Source organism: Penaeus vannamei, chromosome 7, assembly GCF_042767895.1.
Source record: "Penaeus vannamei isolate JL-2024 chromosome 7, ASM4276789v1, whole genome shotgun sequence".
NCBI classification, from domain to species: Eukaryota; Metazoa; Arthropoda; class Malacostraca; order Decapoda; family Penaeidae; genus Penaeus; species Penaeus vannamei.
Genome location: NC_091555.1, coordinates 40,462,671 through 40,472,670, shown reverse-complemented (window position 1 = coordinate 40,472,670; position 10,000 = coordinate 40,462,671). Strand labels below are relative to the sequence as shown.

Sequence of the window (10,000 nt, the reverse complement as noted above, 5' to 3'; positions counted from 1 at the left end):
TACTTCATCTTCCTTTCTATTTCACCTCCATTTTCCCCTCATTCTTCTTCTCCATCAGATTTTCCTTCTCCTCCTCGTCCTCCTCCTCCTCCTCCTCCTCCTCCTCCTCCTCCTCCTCCTCCTCCTGTTCCTCTCCTTCCTATCCTTCTTGTTCTTACTCTTATTCTATTTTTTCTTGTTCGTGTTCTTTTACTTCTCATTCTCATGTTTCTTTTTTTTTTCTTTTTCTTCTACTGATTCGTCGTCTAAATCGGAAGGAAGAGGGGGAAGGAGGGAAGGAGAGGAGGAAGGGAGATAGAGCTAGAGGGAAGGAAATAGTAAGAGAGTAAGGTGGGATGGAGAGAGAAAGAAAAAAAGATGGGAGAAGAGAGAACGAAAAAAGGGAGAGAGGGAGACCCCCCAAAAATCTATGTTGCATGATCACAAGCTCAAACAGGATTGGTGCCTAAAAATCCGGGCTTCCGAAACTGTCCCATAATGCCAATCCGATTAACGTTTTCATTAGTAAATGTCGTACATTTAGATACCTGTTGGAACAATATAGGATATCGTCCTTTTTTCCCTCGTAGTGTATCCTGTACGCATGCTGGACAACCTTTTAATTGTACCTGTTGGAACAATATAGGATATCGTCCTTTTTTCCCCGTAGTGTATCCTGTACGCATGCTAAACCACCTTTTAATTGTTCCAACGGTCATTTATATCCATTCGTATTCCACGCGTATGTCGCTTCTGGTGACAAACAACTTTAAACAAGGCAAACTGTACCTGTTATTGTTTGGCATTCTGAAATGGGGGTCGAGTAACGTGGTGGTGGTTTAAAAATAATTGTTTTATATTTGTTTTATTTATCTGTTTATTTTTTTTTTTTACTTTTGTTTATCTGTTTATTCATAATTTATATATTTATTTCTCTATGTATTTGATAATATTACCGAAAAAGGGGTTCTTCGTTAATAATAACATGGATATAATGTCTAGGTATATGATAGTAATACGTGATGTGATTTCATTTAGTCATTGCCAGCTTTTCACTGTAGACTTGAATATCACCCTTTGACTGAAATTTATATATGCTATCCCACGCCTCACAGTAACTCATATTATGACAATAAAGTACGGTGAAGTCTAACCTAACTCGAAGCAAAGACACTACAAAGCTTGTTCAAGTATTAAACACACTTTAGAATTACTGTATTACACCTCTTGCAATAACATTTAACACAATGATTAGTATTAACTGAACTCCATTCTGTTCGGATCAAGCATAGAAGATAATGAAGTATATTTTGGAAAGAAAGATGCTATAATTTGGCGAGGTAGTATGACATTCTGCACCGCAAAGGCTTTGCTATTTTTGTGGGCTTGTGACCCATGTGACTATGAAGAGCTTTGTGTTCTTGTGTTTACTATTTCTTTTTTATGATACATTTAATCTTATTGAAAAAAAAAATGTATCATAAAAAATAAATATTTTTTTTTTTATTCTTTTTGTGATACATCTAATTTCTTTTTCAATAAGGTCAAGTCAAGTTAGGTTAGTATAGGTTAGACTCCTTAAATGTCGAGTCATGTTCTGGAGCAGTTAACTATATATATAGATGATTCCTTAACTAACAACCTACTCGCCCAGAGAAAAGAGGGACGACATAGGTAAATAGACAGGAGGTAGATAAATAGATAGATAAACAGAGACAGATACTTAGGGATGAAGAGAAATGTATAATTTTAGTTATCTTAAACAATACCACACAAAGATGCAGGATACGCGCAGCTACCATATTATTCTCTGCATTTTCATACTTGTGACATTTCTGTTCTCATCTACCCGGGAAGACAGTTCTTATGACACAAATTCTCTCTCTCTCTCTCTCTCTCTCTCTCTCTCTCTCTCTCTCTCTCTCTCTCTCTCTCTCTCTCTCTCTCTCTCTCTCTCTCTCTCTCTCTCTCTCTGCCTCTCTCTTCTTCTTCTTCTTCTTCTTCTTCTTCTTCTTCTTCTTCTTCTTCTTCTTCTTCTTTCTCAATCTCTATCTGTCAATCTATCTTGCTGCCCCTCTCTTTCCATCTTCTATCTCTCTATCTCCCTCTCTCCCTCTATCCCTCTATCCCTCTATCCCTCTATCCCTCCCTCTCGCCCTCCCTCCCTACCCACCTACCTGCCTATTTATCTATCTGTCTGTCTATCTATCTATCTGCACAGTGTTGCAGGGGTTGCCATCCGCAGAGTTAACCGGAATGCAGTTTCTGTTTGCCATTAAAACATTGTGTCATGCTGTCATACAGACTCGAGGCAGCATGACAGTGCACTGCAGGGCTGTGTGTGTGTGTGTGTGTGAGTTGCAGGGCTTCTGTGATGCAACACGGCCTTGAATTGATGGATGATAAGCTGTGATACTGAAGCGAAATAATTGTCAACAGAAAACGTTGGCGAATAGTGGCGTTACATAGAGTTTTCGTCTTTTGGGGGGAATAGTTTTCGATACATTTTTTTCTATGTTGCAAGAAGGACACAGGTTTTGTTAGATGGTGGGAGATAGGGTTTTTATTAAGGGAACAGTAGATCACGTGTGGAAATGATAATGATAGGAGTAATGATGATAATAGTGGTTGTAATGGTGGTGGTAGTGGTAGTAGTAGCAGTAGCAGCAGTAGTAGTAGTAGTAGTAGTAGTAGTAGTACTACAAGTAGTGGTGGTAGTAGTAGTAGTAGTAGTACAAGTAGTGGTGGTAGTAGTAGTAGTAGTAGTAGTAGTAGTAGTAGTAGTAGTAGTACAAGTAGTGGTGGTAGTAGTAGTAGTAGTAGTACAAGTAGTGGTGGTAGTAGTAGTAGTAGTAGTAGTAGTACAAGTAGTGGTGGTAGTAGTAGTAGTAGTAGTAAAAGTAAGTTGCAATGATGATAATGAGAATGATGGATGAAAATGATGTTGAGAATGACAATGATAACGATCGCAGTAATAATACAGATAATAATTATAATATCAAGGCATTGAAATGATATCATCATCTCTCGTCGCCCTTATCTGATATCAAGAATAGCACCAACATAAAAAATAATAAGATAATGACGGCGTTTAAAATGCAATCCACGAAATTAGATATTTTATTCAGTGGCGTCCGACTTAACGGTTTGGTGTCATAAAGACGAGAATCCAACGATAACGGAAGCAAATTGCGACCTTGCCGATAACGAGGAAATTGATGAATTAGGGTGGGTGGGGGGTGGAATGGGGGTGAGATATGATATGAAATTCCGAGTCATGGTGATGGTTATGGGGACGAAGGTTTCACGAGGTTTATGGGTTTGTTTATGTCTAAGGCAGGAAATTGGTTTGACTTTTTTTTTTTTAAGAGGAGGGCGCGGAAATGTCGGTCTGCAATAGGTTAGCGTGTCAGGATGTCAATGTGATTGCGAAGTTTTATGAAATCATTTACGCTTCTCAACTTTGACCTTGTATCATACTCATATACACACACTCTGCCACGCACAAGCACTTAAAAATCGATGTGTGTGTCTTTACCTACCTATTTGTACATACATGCATACATTCACACACACACACGCACACAGAGAGAGAGAGAGAGAGAGAGAGAGAGAGAGAGAGAGAGAGAGAGAGAGAGAGAGAGAGAGAGAGAGAGAGAGAGAGAGAGAGAGAGAGAGAGAGAGAGAGAGAGGGGGGGGGGAGGAGTGGGAAAGGGAATGGGAAAGGAAGAGAGGGAGAGAAAAAAGAGAGGAAGAGAGAGAGAGAGAGAGATACCTACACACACACACTCACACACACACGTATACAAGCGTCCATACGTACACACATCTGCATGTCCGATTGCATAGAGCGTCTTGCCGAGGTGCGAGCGGCGGCGCGCGGGATCACGAGAGCTGGCGTGGCGAGGCGCCCATTGTGGTTCGGCGCTGAATCGTGTTTTGTTTGCTCATTAAGTTTAATAAGGGAACTTCTGCGCTTGGCACGGCACCGCTTGCGAGAAACCTGCACGTCGGACATGGCGACATCTGTAGAAAATGGGCAAAATAAGGATGATGATTCCTCAAGATTCGTCATTCTGATACTAAATCTTCGATGGAATCATATAATTTTGATGAAAGATTATCATGTGTCAAAAGTGCTTATCACTGCAGAAATATTACTACACGTATTTTATTTTATACATATTCTTATTCCCAACGAATTTCTTTACTTTACAATTACTATGTGTATGTAAACTAAAAAAAGAAAGAAAAATAGGCAGGTAAGCCTACCATTGCGAGGTATGGTTTTGGCCAGAGGACGCATGTGAGTGTACATATTATATGTAGGACGTGAGAGGCGTTACTAAAAAGTCTTTAAGAGTGTAACGTCGTAGTTACCTGTCCAGTAGGTGGGCGTAAATTGACTATCGAACCTGAAGGAAAAAATGGCGCGTGTAGGTTAGCTACGAAGTAAACAGGAACGCGAGGATAAGTAATTTAGTTCTAGAATGTGTAATATTGTATATATAATAAGGGGAACGGGGGCATTGGGCTGTGAACGTTTAATCTGATCGTGAAGTAAGTGGAACAAGAGGTCAAGTGATGATAAAAATACGATTGTTTGGTTATTAATCAAAACAGACCAGGGGAATCACAGAAAACGGAATTCGGACAGGTCAAACCAGTATAAAAAAACACCCAATGTTAATAAAGATCAGAAAAAAAAGAAAGTAAAGATAGAGAAGAATAATTTTTCTTCAAGTTAAAAAAAAACGTATATAGGCTTCCGTGACACAAAAGGCGAGGAAGCGGGTCTCTCTCCTTAATTTTAGACGTCACACAGCATGGCCTTCGTGCGTGTGTTATCAAGGCGACATCACTAACACGCGGCCCGCCTGGAACTGATTTATTATTCAAAAGTGAAAGGGAGACGAGAAGCACCTTCGATGGCAGAAGCTTTTTCATTTCCCAGAGCGATAGTGATAAAAGATACGATAAAAAAAGGAAGTAAAAAAAATACACAGTGCTTAAAAAGATAATGATAACCCACGATCAGTGATATAATGGGTGACCGTGGCATTAATATAGATGTAGGTGATTAGGTCTCGTGTCGAGGAGTTGATTGAACACACAATCAGGACTCGAGGAGGTTTTGGCTGTTGAATCGAGGGTTCGAATCTTATTAGGCTTCGATCCTCTGTTTATGGGTGAAGTTGTTTGTATTTGTTATTATTATTATTAACTGTTATTTTGTGTCGGTTTGGTAACGTGCTTAAAATTAACTCTTCAAATATACACTCTTTTTATTTGTTTGTTCCAATTTCTCGTCTATTTTAACTTTTGTTCTGTGAGTAACGGAATTCGATTGTAGTTTATTAAGGTTATGCGTAATACGAGGAATGTGTGTCAGTATGAACAGGAAGTCTTACAAGAAAGGGTTTTAAGCAGGTGAGTATTAGGAGGGTAGAAAACAGAAGGGGAGTAAAGAGAGACGTAGAAAGAATTGGAAAAGAAAGAAAAGAGAATTGGTCGATATTGGAGAAAGAGGAAGCGGAGGAATAAACAGAAATGTAGAAGGAAGAGAAAGAAAGTTAGGAAAGAAGGAAGGCGGACTGGGTCGATAAGGGAGAAAGAAGAGAAGGAATAAACAGAAATGTAGAAGGAAGAGGAAGGAAGGAAGAGATACTGTGTCGATAAGTGAGAAAGAGGAAGCGGAGGAATAAACAGAAATGTAGAAAGAAGAGAAAGGAAGGAAGGAAGGCAGACTGGGTCGATAAGGGAGAAAGAGGAAGAGAAGATATAAATAGAAATGTAGAAGGAAGAGGGAGGAAGGGAGAATGGGTCGATAAGGGAGAAATAGGAAGAGAAGATATAAATAGAAATGTAGAAGGAATGGAGAATGGGTCGATAAGGGAGAAAGAGGAAAATAATGAATAAACAGAAATGTAGAAGGAAGAGAAAGGAAGGAAGGAAGATAGACTAGGTCGACACGGGAGAAAGAGGAAGAATAGGAATAAACAGGCGTAAAAGGAAGAGGGAGGAAGGAAGGGGGAGTAGATCGATACTGGAGAAAGATGAAGAGAAGAAATAAAAAGAAATACAGAGGAAGAAGAAGGAAAGAAGAGAGACTGGTACGACACGGGAGAAAGAGGAAGATAAGGAATAAACAGAGACGTAAAAGGAAGGAAGGAAGGAAGGAAAAGAGACTAAATCGTTAGAAAGAGGAAGAGAAGGAAGTAAGAAAAAATAAATAAATGTGAAAGCTTATAAGTGGTTTCCGAGAGAGGGGAAGTAGGGTGGAAGTGGTTTCAGGGAAGTAACTAATCTATTTACGTTAATGGTGTGTGCGCGTGTGTGTGCGTTTGTGTGCACTTGTACGCAGTGTAGTGTTGCATAAGCATGGTTCCTATTTGTTATCAAGATGTACATTTTTTTGTAGTTTATTAACTGTTCGTTTACTTTTTTCTTATTTTATTTTTGATTGAAATCGCCCTTGTTGTTTTGTTAATATCATTGATATTACTGTTGTTATTATTTATTTATTTACGATGATAATAGTAATTCTTATTATTATTATTATTATTATTATTATTATTATTATTATCATTATTATTATTATGAAGGTGATGATATGATAATGATAACAGTTATGACAACGATAATGGTGATGAAAATGACGGATGATGTCGACGCCGATTGAAATAATATTAACAAAGAAGAATAATATTTATGTAAAAATAGATATATAATCGGGGTCAGTCACTTTAAAAATATGGAGAATTAGGTCAGTAGGATAGGTTGTAGTAGCTAATTTGTAAGGTATCTTCCCCCCGTGATACTGACTCGAACTGAGGACGACGAGTGTATAGGACTTCCAGGGGTTTACCTTTGTGACTGGAGAGTGGCTTCGTGTGTGTGTGTGTGTGTGTGTGTGTGTGTGTGTGTGTGTGTGCGTGTGTGTGTTTGTGAGAGAGAGAGGGGGAGAGAGAGAGAGAGAGAAAGAGAGAAAGAGAGAGAGAGAGAGAGAGAGAGAGAGAGAGAGAGAGAGAGAGAGAGAGAGAGAGGGAGAGTGAATAACAGAGAGAGAGAGAAGGAAGGAAGGAGAGAGAGAGAGAGAGAGAGAGAGCGAGAGAGAGAGAGAGAGAGCGAGAGAGAGAGAGAGAGAGAGAGAGAGAGAGAGAGAGAGAGAGAGAGAGAAATATAAAACGTTTTAGTGTCCCTTAAAACTTTTATTCGTTATGTGACCTTGATTAAACCCAATATCACTGCAGAGTTTGCAAACTTCACTGCGGTGTTGCAGAATTGCATTCCCGACATATTTACAGCCAGACATACATACAACACCTAGACACACGTACAACACTTACTTTCGCTGAAGAATGCTACTTGAGCGACTAAAATATGTACGTAAATAGCTTCGGATTTCGGGTTGGAAGAATTCTTGATTCGACATCAGTGTACTATTTTGGTAATGTCTGCGTTTCGTGTCGATTTGGCGATTTGTGTCTTGTCACGTGTCACTCGTTTGACCTTTACGCTATGGCACGTGCAGCGGTGAAGAAATTTCGATCCTTAGCTCGGTAAGTATTGATGAGATGCCTTGGGAACAGCGTCGAAATTTCGAAAAGTGGCGGGAATTGACGGTAGAACTGGGGCAACGGATATTCATATGAATGTCCAGTATTTAGTGATGCAACCATTCAAATATTCTTCTAAAGATTTATGAATATTGAGTTATTTAGCGATGCAAACGATTCAGAGATCCCCTTTTTAAAAATTAGATGGATATTGAGCTACCTAGAATTCCATCCTTCCTCCGTTTCTTTCTCTCCTTGGCCCTCGTCGACATTTTCAAACGCTCTAACTTCCAGGAACGACCCGAATGTATATCGCTTGCTGTGACCTCCTTCCCCGACCTCGATATTGGCTGTGGGGGATTTGGACAGTTTGTTTTATCGCTGAAATACGCGTTGCCTTGATACACTGTGTGTGCGTGTGCTTGCTCAGTACTTTTTTTTTCGCTTATGGAGCTCCCTTGCCTCCGACGCGCATGTTTGCTTGTTTATTCTACGTGTCAGGAGTGTGTATAAAGTTAAGGTTATGTAAATTATTAGAGAGGGAAGGTGAAGGTGAAGGTGAGAGAGAGAGAGGGAGGATCAGACTGAGGCAGACAGGTAGATAGATAGATAGATACAGGTAGATAGATAGATAGACAGAGACTGTTTGGTTCTTCACCATAGTTCGTGCTGGATTTAAGGATGGGATACGATTTAATATTACTCCACGCTGCGTAAGATCAGAAAATGAAGATTAAGACTCAACTGACTTATTTATTATTATTAGTTAATCAGTTACGGATTGTCGTTTGCATTTTGTTCCGTTCAATTAAAGTTATTCCGCAGGTAGAGCGAGCAGGATCGCATTTAATCAGGAACCTCTTGGGTCTCTTAACTGACTTCATTGTTGTGTATCTTGTGCTTAAGAGAGGCACAGAGAGCACTCATGTAATGACTTAATATTCCATTTTGATTAAGCTACCCCGTTTGTTATCTACATGTAGCCGTTTAATCTAATAATTAGTGTATCGCAATTATCTGTATTTGTATTTATATAAAGCCTAGCATGTTCAAATCCCGCGCAGAGCATCATTGTCTTCGAAACAAATAAAGCTTTACCTTTATGCTCCCTAGACCAGAGTCATGAAGGCCACCGCTTATCACAGTGACTCAGCGCTAACACACGACTTCGTTTCACATATTGATTATCTTTATGGGAAACACATCATGGGAATGTATGATGTGGAATGTATCTGGTATGGTTAATGTAAGCATACGCGCTCACAGGGACCCATACTGACATGGTATATTTATTTAGACTTTTTACCGACATATGTACATTCACGCTCGATGATACGACAAGCAATCGCGCATACACACCTGCGCATACATGTAGATAAACGCATGCACACTCACTCACTTAATTACCCACTTACGTAATCACTGAACTCACTAAACTCACTCATTCACTACACGTACGCACATGCACATACACATACACACACATACATACATACACACGCACATACACACACATACACGCACACACACACACACACACACACACACACACACACACACACACACACACACACACACACACACACACACACACACACACACACACACACACACACGGAAAAGATGCGCAAAAACGATGACGTATTCGTGACGTCACCAAATAATAGGTGTAGTCATGAGAGCTTCCGTGTGTGCGACTAGCATTTTTATCTCACAGTGGAGGAAAAATACTCACATGTGTCGTTATATGTTAACATTAACGAAGATTTATACCCTGATTCTTGTGACCAAAAAGTAGATCACATTACAAAGACCGCAGACAACGCTTTTTATGTTTATTTTCTGAAAAAACGCTTTTTAGAATTTTTATTTTCTGAAAAAAAACGCTTTTTAGAATGTTTATATTCTGAAAAACGCTTATTGTAATGTTTATTTTCTGAAAAACGCTTTTTATAATGTTTATTTTCTGAAAAACGCTTTTTATAATGTTTATTTTCTGAAAAACGCTTTTCATAATGTTTATTTTCTGCGATTGCCTTGAGGAACTTTCATATAGATCTACCGTAATATTTTTCTACAGACGGGATAGGCTAAAAAAAAAAAAATAGTAATACTAAACAGATACATAAAAAAGGCATGATGTATCTACATGGGGCGATTTGTGATACATTTGGGAGGGCAAGGTCGTGTGACATTATAGGAAACATAAAAAATTCAGGTAGAGTCAGGAGGGTGAATAGAGACTTCTACAGCTGCGTTTTTATGCCAGTGTGTGTGCGTGCGTGTGTGTGTGTGTGTGTGTGTGTGTGCGTGTGCGTGTGCGTGTGCGTGTGCGTGTGCGTGTGTGTGTGTGTGTGTGTGTGTGTGTGTGTGTGTGTGTGTGTGTGTGTGTGTGTGTGGGTGTGGGTGTGTGTTTGTGTGTGTGCGTGTGGGTGTGTGCGTGTGTGTGTATGTTTGTGTGT

General features: G+C 39.5%; 1 protein-coding gene across 1 annotated transcript in view; it reads left to right on the top strand.

The window, feature by feature from the left end:
* The window catches only part of Gclc (glutamate--cysteine ligase), a 43,212-nt gene that overhangs the window by 22,765 nt on the left and 10,447 nt on the right, over window positions 1-10,000 (top strand). The gene's annotated exons all lie outside the window — the stretch shown is intronic.